Source organism: Ictidomys tridecemlineatus, chromosome 8, assembly GCF_052094955.1.
Source record: "Ictidomys tridecemlineatus isolate mIctTri1 chromosome 8, mIctTri1.hap1, whole genome shotgun sequence".
In the NCBI taxonomy this organism is placed as follows: domain Eukaryota; kingdom Metazoa; phylum Chordata; class Mammalia; order Rodentia; family Sciuridae; genus Ictidomys; species Ictidomys tridecemlineatus.
In genome coordinates, this window is record NC_135484.1 from 29,071,274 (window position 1) to 29,086,274 (window position 15,001).

The 15,001-nt window shown below is 34.0% G+C and overlaps 1 protein-coding gene across 6 annotated transcripts in view; it reads left to right on the top strand.

The window, feature by feature from the left end:
- The window catches only part of Hbs1l (HBS1 like translational GTPase), an 87,482-nt gene that overhangs the window by 36,856 nt on the left and 35,625 nt on the right, over positions 1 to 15,001 (top strand). The window lies entirely within an intron of this gene.

A 15,001-nucleotide genomic window follows, 5' to 3' on the forward strand; every position in this document is an offset into this window, starting at 1 on the left:
CCATAAGTTAACTGTTTAAAATTGTCTCATAATATTACTCACATTTAGTTGTATATTTTTGTGAAAAAAAAAGCACCTTGATTATTTTGATTGGGGTTGAGAACATTAGTCCCTAGACAACAATTTTCATTTTGTAGTACTCTGTTATGTTGATGATAGTATTATGATGTTCAAACATTTGTATTTGTCATTTAGAGAGTGAGATTCTCACTGAATAGACTAAAAATTTACTTTAAAAAAGAGACAATAAGGGCTACATCTTAAAAGGTCTTCTGAAGTGTTCAGTTATATTTTAGTTATGAGTCTGAAACCAGTCTGCAAGAGGTAGGTGGTTATAAATTGCAAAAAATGTTAAAGTGGCATGACAAATTGTTTAATTTACTTAAGCCTCACTTATGCATCATTAAAATTAGTTTTATACCAGATAAGTATTCTTAATTTTTTTTTTTTTGTTCCTGTCTCATGACACCTGAGAGAGGTGCTTGTCAACATCATTGTCTTCCAGTGACAGTGATTTTTAAGGGGGAAGGAGTAAAGATGTCTCTGTTCTTTTCATCTTCCTGTTCCTCCCAAAATGAGACTAGCTAGATTAGAGAATATGTAACCGTTTTTCAAGTGTAAAATTATACAACTTTATTATTTATTTGGATGTCTAATATGTACCAAACACTGGATGGTATGTTGTAGAAGTAACTTCTGGAGCTCAGGTTTAACTGGAGAGGTAAGGCACATACTGTATTTTAATATTTTATAATATAGAGAGAATACAATATACTCTACCCAAAGCTCTACAACAGAGGCCTTTGATATTCAAGTCATATAGTTTTGACATGAAGCTATCATCTTTTAGCAATTTGGGATTATTACATGTGAACTAAAATTAATCATATAGTGCTGTGATGTGTGCCTTAAAATCTAAATATCATTTTCTTCTTAAAAATCACCATAAGTAGCTGGGGTTGTAGCTCAGTGGTAGAGTGCTTGCCTAATATGCATGAGGCACTGGGTTCAATCCTTAGCACCACATAAAAGTATAATGTCCACCTAAAAACTAAAAAATAAATATTTTAAAAAATCACCATGAGAAGAATAAGAACACAATTTCCAGTGTTTATTATTGAAGGAAGTATAATTTAGCCTTCTAGTTTCCTACTGGAAATTAAAATTTAATAGAAATTTTCCTTTGTTAAGCAGAGAATAATCTAACTGCTAAGTTGTAACTATATACAGTATATTCTTAGATTTGAAATACAAACATTAAACTTAATCAACATAATTGAGTTTAACATTAACTCATTCACAAGTATCTGAGTAGATATTAATAATGATTAGCTTCACTAAACTCACATAATTATGATTTGGGAAAAATGTTTTATTCTCTAGAGGTTCTTGATTAGCACTTTTTTGCACATAGTTCACTTCAAAATGATCATGATTCAGTCATCTTGGGAATACTACTTCTGTATATCCTGAGGAGGTGCAGCCAGAATACATGGAGTACAAAGGAGAGGATGCTTTGGAAGAAGACTGAACAGAACAACAGCAAAATTTCCATGTAGTCTTGGAGATAGATGTATTTAAGTATTCATCTGTAAAGTGGTAGGCTACATTAAATAACCTCTAAAATATGGCCTCCAGATTGTATAATGTATGAATCTTGATTTTATATAAGTACTCTACAGAATGCTTATTTTCTGATTCCCTCTTTATTATTAGTTTCTTCCTTGGCTGCCTTTTCATCATTCACTTTCTGTAAGCTGTCTAGGTGTTGAGTTGCTTCAGGTGTTTTAATGGTGCTCACATTATTTTTATAAACCTGATTATCTATTTTCTGTGGATTTTCTGTCTATATTTCCTAAAGAAATCTCAGACCTAGTGTGTCTGTTTCATTAACAGCATCTAGACTACTCTAGAGTCTTAGTAGTCACTTGAGGTTCCTTTTTTTTTCTTTTTGTCTGCCTAACTTTAATCATCAATATATTCAACTAACGTACTGTCTCTTATGCATTCTCTTATTCATTTCCTATGCTGTAGTACTTGTTCAACTGTAGTCATACTGCTTGTGGTCTGCAGAACTCTCTTAATTTCCCTGTCTTTATTTCCATCTGTGTATCTTGATGTTGGTCACATCTGTTAGAATGAAAACTATCTAAAAACTGAGTTATTCATTTTCATCTTCCCAATGCCAAGAAGAAATTATTTTTAAAATTTATTTATTTTAATTAGGTATATATATGACACCAGAATCCATTTTGATTTATTGTACACAATTGTACCCCAACTTTTCATTTTTCTGATTGTACACGATGTAGCGTTGTACTATATGTGCAGTCATACATGTACCTAGGGTAATATGTCTATCACATTCCACCATCTTTCCTGACCCCATACCACTTCCCTTCCCTTCCCCTTTGCCCAAAGTTCCTCCATTTTTCCCATGCCCTCCCCCATTATGGGTCAGCATGCACTTATCAGAGACAACATTCAGCCTTTGGTTTTTGGGGATTAGCTTACTTTACTTAGCATGATCTTCTCCAACTCCATCCATTTACCTGCAAATGCCATAATTTTATTCCCTTTTAATGCTGAGTAATAGTCCATTGTGTATATATACTACAGTTTCTTTATCCATTCATCTATTGAAGGGAGTCTAGGTTGGTTCCCACAGTTTAGCTGTGGTGGATTGAGCTGCTATGAACATTGATGTGCCTGCATTACTATAATACGTTGATTTTAAGTCCTTTGGATATAGACTGAGGAGTGGGATAACTGGGTCAAATGGTGGTTCCATTTAAAGTTTTCTAAGGAATCTCCATACTGCTTTCCAGAGTGGTTGCACCAGTTTGCAGTGCCACCAGCAATGTATGCATGTGCCTTTTCCCCCACATCCTCACTAACATTTATTATTGTCTGTATTCTTGATAACTGCCATTCTGATGGATGTGAGATGAAATTTTACATTAGTTTTGATCAGCATTTCTCTAATTACTAGAGATGTTTAGCATTTTTTCATGTATTTGTTGATCAAATATCTCTTCTATACAGTGTCTGTGCAGCTCCTTAGCCCATTTATTGATTGGGCAGAATGTTTTTATTTTCTAGAGGTTCTTAATTAGCACTTTTTTTTTTTGATGTTCCTGTCTCATTGGTGTTGAGTTTTTTGAGTTCTTTATATATCCTAGAGATTAGTGCTCTATCTGATGTGCATGTGGTAAAACTTTGCTCCCAAAATGTAGGATCTGTTCACCTCATTGTTTCTTTTTCTGAGAAGCTTTTTAGTTTGAATCCATCCATTTATTAATTCTTGATTTTATTTCTTGCACTTTAGGATTCTTGTTAAGGAAGTCAGGACCTAATCCGATGAGATGAAGATTTGGCCTTACTCTTTCCTCTGTTAGTTGCAGGGTCTCTGGACTAATTTCTAGGTCCTTGATCCACTTTGAGTTGAGTTTTCTGCATAGTAAGAGAGAGGGGTTTATTTTCATTTTATTGCATATGGATTTCCAGTTCTCCCAACACCATTTTTTGAAGAGGCTATTGTTTCACCAATGTGTGTTTTTGGCTCCTTTGCTAGTATGAGATAACTGTATTTATGTGGTTTTGTTGCTGTGTCTTCTATTCTAAGAAGATATTATAATGTAACCTGAAAAACACTATCACAGAGATCCAAGATAATATCCATGCAATGTTTAATAAAATACATTTTTTGTGGTAGTCCCCATTTATTTAGGAGTTAAACAGATTTCTTGTATGAACTGCTGAATTTTGCACTGAGTGACAGAACTAAGAGGTCATGACCAAAAGACTTCTAGTTCCCTTGAAGGTGTTTAATATTTGTTAATGGTACAACCATCCACCCTTTCTTCCTTGGTAAAAAAATTCTGGGGATTGTTCTTTTTTTCACCTTCTATATCCATTCTGGTATCAAGGGTACCTGATTTTACTTTGTAATATCTTTTTGTTATTCCCATCTTTGTCCCATTATTCTTATTTTAGGTTGATCCATAGAATTTCTTACATATATTTGTGTAACAGTTTTCTAACTGCTTTCTCTTCAATCTTGCTTCCACAGTTAATTTTTCCATTCTGTAGTTACAGTAAGTTCTAAGTGCCCAATATGATAAGTCACTTGGTACTTCCATTCGTATACACACCCTTATATTTAAAAATCAAGTGATCTATATGATACACATGGCCCTAAATAACCGACTTGCTTTTTAAACCATTTGTCTTACCACTTACTTTCCCATGTTGCACCCCCAGTGATCTACTGGAAGTTGTATGCTTTCTGTCATTTCCTTTCTTTTATGTAGATTTTGTCTTCTTCAAGATTTACTAGCAATCTTGAAGGACACTTGCCTGGTTTGTCAAGAATGGGTTGCTTAGTACCTTAACCATGCACTCTCATTGTGCCTGCATTATTGCAGTTCACTTGTTTATGTGCTAGCTCTTTTTAGACTTGAGTTTCCTTAGGATGGGAGTCATATTTTATTTTTGATTTCTTTATCCCAGTACCTATCACAGTGTTGCCCAGTTGGCATTTTCTCCCTCCCCATCATTAACAAATGTGATTTTCACAGAATGATTGTGTCTATATAAGTTTTCCATTATCAAATGAGGAAAAGGAGAAGGAAGTTGTTATTTTGGTGATATCAGAGACCCACAGATTGTTTGCTTTCTCTTGATGTGAAAATTAACTATAAGCTTGACAATTCTCTAAGCATTTATTAACTTATCTATTGTTCAAACATTCCTATTATGAATACTATTGTTATTCTACAGATGAGGAAATTAGGAACAGAAAAAATTAGATTGATTTGAGGCCATGTAGATAAGGACTGTCTTCAAACTCTAGGAGTATGGCAGCAAAGTTTATATCTTTCTTACTAATCTCAAGAGGCTGGTGAATTGGCTTTTTACATGGTATGGTTATTGAGGTCTCCTGGGAGCATGAAAATATGCATATAAACTTATACATACTGTATTTTGTTGGTTTTTACACAGAGGAAACAATTTTGTGGTCTTTACCTCATAGGCTCAATAAATCTATGCTGAAGTTGGCCTCTGTGGCTCATGCATTATCAAGCCTTGGCTTTCTTTTATTAGTTACCAAAAATCTTTCTGTAATTTAAATTAAAGCATATTTTTCTTGAGAGGTACTAGCATTCACTTAGAATACAGAAATCACGTGAATTATAGTCATGTATATGAAAACATGATTGTTTATGTCAGGAAACCCCAGTCTGCATATGGGAGTACCAAGGAAGAGGAACAGATGGAAGCAAGTTGGGGGTCATTCTGTCAAGAACTGTATATGGTATTAAGAAATGTCTGTGAAGTCAAAAGTAATATTAATTGGTAAATTAAGACTGTGAGGAAAGGAATTAGAAATAAATGACTAAAGTCAGGCTCAGCTAGATAGGAAAAAGGATATTAGGATTGCTGGTTTTGTGGGCAAGAGGATGAGTTTAGGAGATGATATTCATTTTTATGTAATATGGGTAGTATGCTTTTAATTTTCTTGCTACTCTTAAAAACAGTAGTTCTCAACTTGAAGCAATTTTGCTCCATAAGGGACATTTTGCAATGTCTGGAGACACTTTCTAGATGGTGCTAACATTCCTTGGGGCAGAGGGCAGTCCCCCAACAAAAATGAATTATCCCAGCCTAAATGTCTATTATGCCAAGGTTGAAAAATCTTGCTTTAGAGTTGATTTGATGATTGCAGGATAATTTATCATGAAAGTTTTGTATGGTAAGAGGATATATGTTCAAAAAGTCACACTTAAAATTCCTTTTACTTTCACTTTTATTTCATTCCTTTAGAAATTTATCAGAACATTGAAAGAGCTGTCAAGAAATTATTTTATTTGTTCATATATTCAGCATTCAGTGACTATGCGTGGATGTTATATAGTATGTAAAATACTTAGGTTGTTGAAGTAGAGCAATATAAACCACAGTCTTTGCTGCCCAGAGCATGAAAGTCTAGAACAGGTAGTTACTTAACACATAAAACACTACTGTTAAAACTTTCAGCTTTACTAGAGAGCATTCTGAATATAAAGTAATCTTTGAGTAATTGATTGGATAAACTTTGTACCTTTGTTTCAAAGCAGGAGATTTTCATTGGTGCTTTTAGTAGTATGTTCTATTCAGAATCATTGATGGAAAGATCCAGGGTTTTGGTAAACTAAGTATTATTGCTAAGTACAGTTTTATAGCTTTTAAGAAAAATCAAGTGTCTGAAGATTAGTATAGATATAAGTGTTTAGCTGTTTAAATTGTTTTAGTATGTATGCTTTTTGCTTAAAATAATTTTAAATTTAGAATATGTAGTCATTACTGCATTGAAATATATAGTTTGAAATGAAAGTCACATTTTCCCTTTTGTACCATAAGTATCATGTTTAGAAATAATCATATTAAAAAGTTCACTGATATGCTTGTAGACTGTTTAATGCCAATAATACAGTGTTGTGGATTATTGCTATATAATATAGTTATTGTTTTTTTGACTTTGGGTGCCATAGTTTTCTTTTAGCCACCTATGTCTACTTGAATATTTAGTAATCTATTTAACCGTTCCCTTATGGTATGCTTCCATAGTTTTTTATCATTACAGATGTCACAATAGTAAACAATCTTATTTATATATTGTTTCACGGTAGTGTTATTATGTCTGCAGGTACATTCTCAGATTTGTAATATATATAATACATTTTTTATTTTATCAAATTTTTGATACACTTGCCAGGAGTAGCCAAGCTACACTTGCCAACAATGTCAATACTTTCCTCCCTGTCCCCTTGGCAACACTAAGATGTTCATAAAATAGAAATATTTCTACTATTCCTACACTTCCCTCTCTTCTATGTCCTCACTCTTGTATTTTCTTTTGTCATTTCTTCTCTTTCTCCTCTTCCTTATCCTCTTCCTTTTTCTCCCTCTTTCTTTCCTTTGACATACTTTCTTTGACTTGTGTTTCTTTTACCTGGTCTATTGCCCTCTTTCTTTTTGAAAATTTTTATTTTAGTGTATAGGAACTATATTTTATAATGTGTATTAACCCCTTGCATTTATTTCTGGAATATTCTTTGTTTGCTTGTGGTATCTTTAATCAGAGAGAAATTTTAAAATTTTTATATCAAATTTGTCAGTCTTCTATACCTGTTTTCTTTTTACTTTATGTTCTTATCTTTAATCAGTAAGGAATTTGTATATGGTAAATCAACCATGCTAAAGTCTTTTCTTCAGATGAATTGTCAATATTCCCAGTACAATATGTTGAGTAACCCATCCTTTTCCCACTGATTTGAAACACTCTGCGTATGCCAAATTTCTGTTCATAAATAAATATATATATTTCTATTCCTATATCCTCAATTCCTTTTAGTTTCTATATATAAAAGACATAGAAACATTCCTACTTATTGATATATTTGCAGATGTACTGTTCTTATTTATAGAGCTATTCTTATCCTATTACCAGACTTTAATTTTCACCAGCTACATAGGAGGTCTTGATATCTGGTAGTTCAGACCCCCATCATTATTCTTAATTTAAAAATGAAATTGTTTTGCTCATTGTCTCACATTTACTCTTCCAGATGAACTTCAATATCAACTTTGCATGTTTCCCCCCAAAATAGTCTTATTGGATTTGTACTACCACATCATTCTTTTTTTGTTATGTACTCTTGAAATTTATTTGCATGACAGTTAAGCAAATAAAAAATACTGTGTTCAAGCCAAGGTAAGGTGCTTTGTATTACTATCTCTTTGTGACAGAAAATGTTTATTCTAGCACTTCTTGACCCTCTAATTACCTAATTACTTAAAAACCCAAGACTAAATGGATACAGAAATATTCAGACTAAAAATACTGTAAGCATGCTCTGACTAACCACAAACTTCAGCAGTTATTTTTGATTTAGAGTTTTCTTCCAAGGATTTATGTAAACAACAATTAGATAATTCTGTAGGGCAAAGGTCTGATTTTTTTTTTTTTAGTTTTGTTTGATGATATTTTTTAATGCTTTCACAATATAATGTATATTACAACTTCATTGTGAGGTAGGTGGCACATTTTGTAGAAGGGAAAAACTTAAAAAAGTCTTTGAAATATTTAATAACTAGTTCAAGGTTCATGTTCTGTGAATTTCCATGGCAGAGCCTTGGATTTCTAGCCATACCAGTCTAATTAAAACTGATTACTCCTGGCTGGGAGAGATCTGTAGGATATAATGGAATCTTAGGGCAAAGCTTAGGAAATACCTTTTTAGTTGCTTGGAGAAAGTGAAGGAATTATGGGACGATGAAATACAGCAAAATATTTTATGGAGAAATTGTCATTATCACATGTAGGTACATATGGATTTTTCTCATTTAATCTTCCCTATCTAAAGAGTTTCAGTAATTATCCTTCCTAAGAATATTTGATACTCTTTCTGTTTTACTTTCAACTTATTAAATGAAGAGTCCTTGAGCATAAATCTGTAAAAGATCTTTTAAAAAATGGCTTTTCTTCAAAACCTCAATCATATAGTCTTTAAGTTTATTCAGGCTCAATTCCAGATTTGATGAAATACCTCCTAATGGAATAGTTGCCAGAACAGTTTTGAAAGGGCCAACTAGGGTCAAACCTGATTGGTATAGAGTGTAGAAGGCGGACTCCAGTTCTGGCAAATATCAAACATAATAAATTTAGAAGTAGCATTAGATTTCTTTTATCATTCTTTGTTCATGCTTGAGTTCTCTCTCTCTCCCTCTCTCTCTCTCTCTCTCTCTCTCTCTCTCTCTCTCTCTCTCGTGCTTTTTGAGTCTTACTTTTGTTTATAGTAAAATTCTTTTGCCAGCCCCCACAACAGTTTATTGACTATTGCCTAGTCTTTTTCAGAAGTATTGACCTTTGATTCCTAAAATTTGACATTTCCCATGTTATTTCTACCTTTTTAAAAGTTTTTAATTGGATTAAATCTCATTTTTCTTTTTTCATTTTTTTCTTTTTTGGTATTGGTGCTGGAGATCAAACCCAGGGCCTTGCACATGCTTGGCAAACATTCTACTGCTGAGCTACATCCCTAGCCCCTCAAATCTCATTTTGCTTGTTAAGCTTTCCATAATTACTCAGGTACATACTTTGACTTTTCTTATTTATTATAGTTCACATCTCAGAATAGTTCATAAGCTCTTGGAGAATAGCAGAATTGCCACTGTGTGACCCTGCCCCCCTGATCTTTAATCTGGCTGTCATAGGCCTCAAGGTTAATGTCCTCTGGCAAATTAACCCCTCTGAACATCAGTTTCTACAAAGTAATGTAGAATAATTATACCTGTTTTACACAGTTATTATGAAGGTTAAAAGATAATGTAAAAGCACCTGGCAGATGACAATAGAGAATGCCTATAGCAAATACCAGGTTGTCTTTCTAGAACTCATATCTCCAACATTAGGAGGTGTTTGGTATTTATTAATTGTAAGAAATAGATAAAAGAGATTATATTGAGGAGGTTTTTGCCTGAAGAAGAGATTTAAGACAATTTATAAAGATGATAGAGGTCAACTTTTGGTTATATAATTTAAATCCATTGGAGTTAATCATTAAACTGTTTGTTGAATGTTTTATAGGTAGAGCACTGTGACATATTCAGTAGACTGTGTAAACATATGTATCAGGTAATTCCTGTCCTCAGAGAGCTAGTAGTAATCTCATATTGAATGTGCTTAAAGACCATAGGAGTGAGTCAAAATAAATCATATGGATGTGCAAGTAGAGGGTTTCATTAAATTCAAGTGTCAGTAACAATTGTGTGATGCTTTAGATATCTAACTTTGCATCCTTTACAAAGGAATAGTCATTGAAAAAGAACCTTCAGGACAAGAAACCTAGATCATTTCATGATCATGAGAAAACCTAGATCTTCTAACTAGATTTTAGCCCCAGAAAGGAAGCATGGAAGCCCTGGAGGAAGCAGCTCATCAAGGGGACAAGGTGGCAGTTTCTAATTATGCTTTGCTACAGAGATAACTGGAGTATGAGAAAGGTGAACTGGCAGGGCAGGTGGGTAATTTGGTGTTGGATAGACCCTGCCAGGAAGGTGAAGTAATTTGACTTTTTGTCCCTTGTTTCTTTGTCAATAAAACTAGCAGACTAAATTGACTGAGTAGCTGTTATTTCTTTTGGAATGAAAAATTGAAAAATGAACAACTTTCTATTTAACTAGGGACTAAATACTGTTAATATATCAATCTTCAGGATGTATTTTTTTGTGGGGGGAGGTGATCATAATTTGATGGAGGTAGTTTTCATGGCTTTAAGGAGAACATTGGTAGTCTTCCTTTGGAATAGAATACTTTTACCTCATAGTGGCCTGTTTGACTTAAAGGATATCTTAGTGGTTTAGGAGTGAGATACAAATGTCCACAGAGGTAGAGATCTTAATTGACTTTATTATATAAAGTGGAAACTTCATATACTTTATATAAAACTTAAGAGGAAGGCTGATGACATAGTGTATATGTGAGAGTGTATATGTGAGGCCTTAGGTTTCATCCCCAGCCCTGCAAAACAACAACAAAATCTTCAGAGGAAACTGAACTTAGTGAAATGAACTGCCATAAGGTAACTGCTGATTAATGGCAGGGCAGGGAGCATAGAATCCATGCTATTTCCCATCCAGTACTCATTTCTCATTGTCATGTTTGAGACTTACTGAAAATTCAATGATTGATTTCTTGGGATTATTATACAGTGAATGAATTTTCATTTGATTGGGGAAGATGAGAAGACACACTAAACATTTCAGTTTTTTCTCTTAATGATTCATGACCGGTTATTTTAATTATTAGTTCATTTCTGAGCTGTGCCAGTAGATCTACCTCCTATCCAGTACAGTGCACATCATAAGGAGGACTTTTTAAAGTATATAACATTGCCTTTTACAGCTCAGTGAATAATTTAATGAACATATTTTTATTTTTGATGGTAGATATTAATTTGAATTAATATGCTTTCAAAATAGCCAGAGCCAAGGTTATCTGGTAAAGGGAGGTACCGGGGTTGGACTTACTGAACTCCTTGAAAAAACATGCAAAATACTGTGTGTATGTGCATTTTTCTGTTGTTAGCCTTTTAAAGGGTACCTGACTTAAAAAAAAAAAGTTTAGAAATAACTGCTTTAATAGATGATATTCAGATCCATAATGTTGGCTGCTTTCTTTCTATTTTCAACCAAATTTTTGAAATATTGTGTCCTAAGTTTGATGTCCTATAGATAAAACAACAAAACAAAACCCCCTGTTTATTGCATCACCAGAAATATTGGTAGATCATGATGATTTTCTCTATGCTTAGAGACTTTTTATGTAATTGTGTGACCCACCCACTTTTTAAAAGTCACACATCTAAAATACTAAATGTTTAAGTTGATCAAGAAAGTTTTCATATAAACATAGTTGGAAGAAATAAAAAATGAACCTTAATGGGAAGTTGGAATTAGTCCTGTGGAGCCTGGGTTGAGTCTCTTATTATTTCCCATTCTTGTAACACCATGCCTCCTTCCCTTGTTTTACTCAATTGGGAATCTCCTTTCTCCTTATCTGCACACCTACACACTCACCCACACACCACACACATACCTCACCACCACACCATTGTTATCATGTCCTACGTATCCTCCTTTCTTATCCATTTACTCCTTCACCTTATTTTAACTCTGGGAACTGCCTTTTCTTGAAAGGCCAACTGCCTTATAATTCTCAATCTTTTTTCCTAATGTTTTACTACTTGTTTTATTTCATTTTTATCTTCTCAAACCCCAGGGAGATCAACTTTATTCTTTTTCCTGCCCTCCCAACATCATTATTCATCTTTTTTTTCTTCCCTTAATCCCCTGCTCCGTTGAGGTTCAGGTCTTTTGCCTGAATCAGTGTTTTGTTAGTTCTCCTGCAGTCATCTACTGAAGAACCTCACAACTCCTTTTCCTTATCCTTCAGACTTTAGCTGCTGGCGGTGTACAGTTTTCTTCTCTACCCTCAGCTCTTCATGGTCATAGCTTACTTGAGAGCATCTAAATGGAAAGCACCCAAGTCCATCTGAAACAAATGCTTGTTCCTTGACAGCTCCATTTCCAGTGACCTTCACTTCTCATCAGCAATTCACTGTAATTTCTTGTGCTTCAAAACTGTACTTCTCATACCATGACCTTTTCTTCATTGTTGACCTTTCTGCTTTCTCTACTATATCAGTAGTTTCCCTTTATCATTTAATTTACCTGTCTTAGATTTCATGGTCTTTAATAATTTTAATATCATTCTATTTGGGTGTTGGTATCTTCAGTGACTTTGTTGCTTTCTCCTGGCTGGCACCTATCGGTTAGAACCTTAACCCTATATGCAGCAGTTAATGCCTTTTCCTGAAAGGCTGACCGTTGCTGAGAAAGTCATGCAGAAAGGTGGGTTATTCTACGCTAAATTCATTATTTTAGTAGTTTAATGGGCTTTAGTATTATTGAACACTTGCCCTAAATCTTATGTTCAACCTATTCTTTGAGCAACAGTTATTGAAAATCTTATTCACTTTCTAGATTGTTCTATTTTTCTCATCCAGCCTCAGTCCCTGCAGGTAACTAGCTGCTATGTTAAAGAGAAAATAGAAGCATTCCGTTGGGAATTTTCTTCTCCCCGGTTCCTAAACAAACAAATCTACCTTCTTTTGCAATAAAAGGACCTTTTTCCAATCTTAGTTCAGTTTCTGCCTGCGCCTTAGACTCTATCCCCTCAAAAATTAAAATATTTTTTTTTAAAGAGAGAGGATTTTTTTTTAATATTTATTTTTTAGTTTTCGGCGGACACAACATCTTTGTATGTGGTGCTGAGGATCGAACCTGGGCCGCATGCATGCATTGTTGTACAACCAGATATATGAAAAATTGTGCTCTACGTGTGTAATATGAATTGTAGTGCATTCTCTTGTCATATATAACAATCAAAATTAAAAAAAAATAAATATTGGCAATCTCTTCTTCATGTATTCATCTGATCCTTTTCAGTTTTATCTTTTTCATGCACTGATTCCACATCTCTCTTCTATCATTCTCCTCCATTTCTCCCTTTCCAACCAAACATCTTTGAAAGAATCATTTTTACACATCTACAGTCCCTTGCCCAAATCTCTTTGGGCCAGATTTAATTCAGATTTACGAATCTGTTTGGATTTAGAAAAGCATTACCATGTATGTACCATGTGTGGTGTTAATATCCAGTGGGTTGTAAAGCAGCACCCTGGAATCAAACACTTGCTATTTCTTCTCTGAAATGTTGGGCTTTTCACTTTAAGTGGGATAAATAAGGATTGTGGATAAATAATCTCATTTTGGTTATTAAAAGTAATTAAAAAATTTTTTATTGCTTGTGGATTTTGGTGTTAACAATGAGAGGTAGTGGGTATGTACTTCTGCTTTTGTTTTCTCACTTTTTTTTTTTTAACCCATTCTGGTGTTTACTTTCCCTTACTTGCTTCAAGTAATTCTTGCTAATTCAACCAGTGACCTTTATCTAAAGCGATCATTTCACCAGTAAATGTTTTCTGTTCTCAGTTGACTAACTGGCCAGCTCCCTCAGATCCTGGTGATGCCAACTCCATCAAACATTCTCTTTCCTTAGCTTCACTGGTATCACCCTTTGCTGGTTCTCCTTTTCCTTGCTGTAGCTATCATCCTCCTAGGACCACTTTTTTTTTTTTTTTTTTTAATTCTCTCCTTTGGTGATTGTCTGTGTTGTCAACTACCAATTAGGTGTTAATGAATCACAAATATACACTCTAGTTCAGACCTCTTCTTTGAGTGTGATCAATATGTTGAACTGCCTACTTGATATTCCCTTTTTTAAAAATCTCAGAATATCGTAATCTTATGATTTTCCTGTGCCCAAACTGGTTGTCCTTCCACTTTCTCTTCTTTCTCTTTCCCCTTCCAACACATGCTTATCTCATTTTTGGTAATATTCATTTCTGCAGAACAAAGATTAGGATCTTTGTGTGGCCTAAAAGGCCTACGTGGCTTGCCCACCTCTTCAGCTTCACTTAGCTCCCCTTCTGCTTTCACTCACTCTGAAGTACCATGCTTTGTCCTATAACAGGGCCATTGTACTACAAAAGCTACTCTATTTGATATGATCTTCCTTTGTATCAGTTAATTTCTTTTTTACAACTTAGCTTTCTCACTTTCCAAGAGAAGCTCGTTAATTCATGTGCCCTGTCATCAAATCTTAGGGCACTATATATGAATTCTTTTTTTTTTTTTTTTTTGATAGCAAGGACTGAACTCATTTAACCATTGAGTCACATTCCTGCACTTTTTAAAAAACACTTTAATTTAGAGACAGGGTCTTGCTGAGTTGCTTAGGGCCTCACTAAGTTGCTGATGTTGGCTTTAAACTTGCAATTCTCCTGCTTCAGCTTCCTGAGCTGCTGGGATTTCAGGCATATGCCACTGTGCCTGGCACTATATATGAATTCTTTATGAAACTAGTAACAATTTTAATTTTGCTTTTTTTGAACTACTTAATATTTTTCCTCACTATACTGTAAGTTCTCTGAGCACAAGCATTGTATCTGCTCTTGTTTACCATTGTATTTCCAGCATAATGCTTAGCATGTAGGAGGCAAACAGTAAACATTTTGAGTGAATTCTGGACATTATCTTTGTGAAGTAAGTAGTTTCTGTATATTTAGTGATGTAGCAATGTATTCTTCACAGGTTTATGTGTATTTAGTCCTGATGGTACTCTTTTTGGAAATTATGAAGATATGTTTTTTAAAAAAATTCAATGTATTATATAAGGAGCAGATATGTATATTTGATCTAGCTCATTTGATCTAGCTCATTTCTTTCATGTTGATTCAGTTTTTTAAATCAATCTCTTCCTCATATTTGTAGTTTCCAGATATCTTACTAAATCTAGTGTATATAAGAAAATACATGTAATGTTCTAACAAAA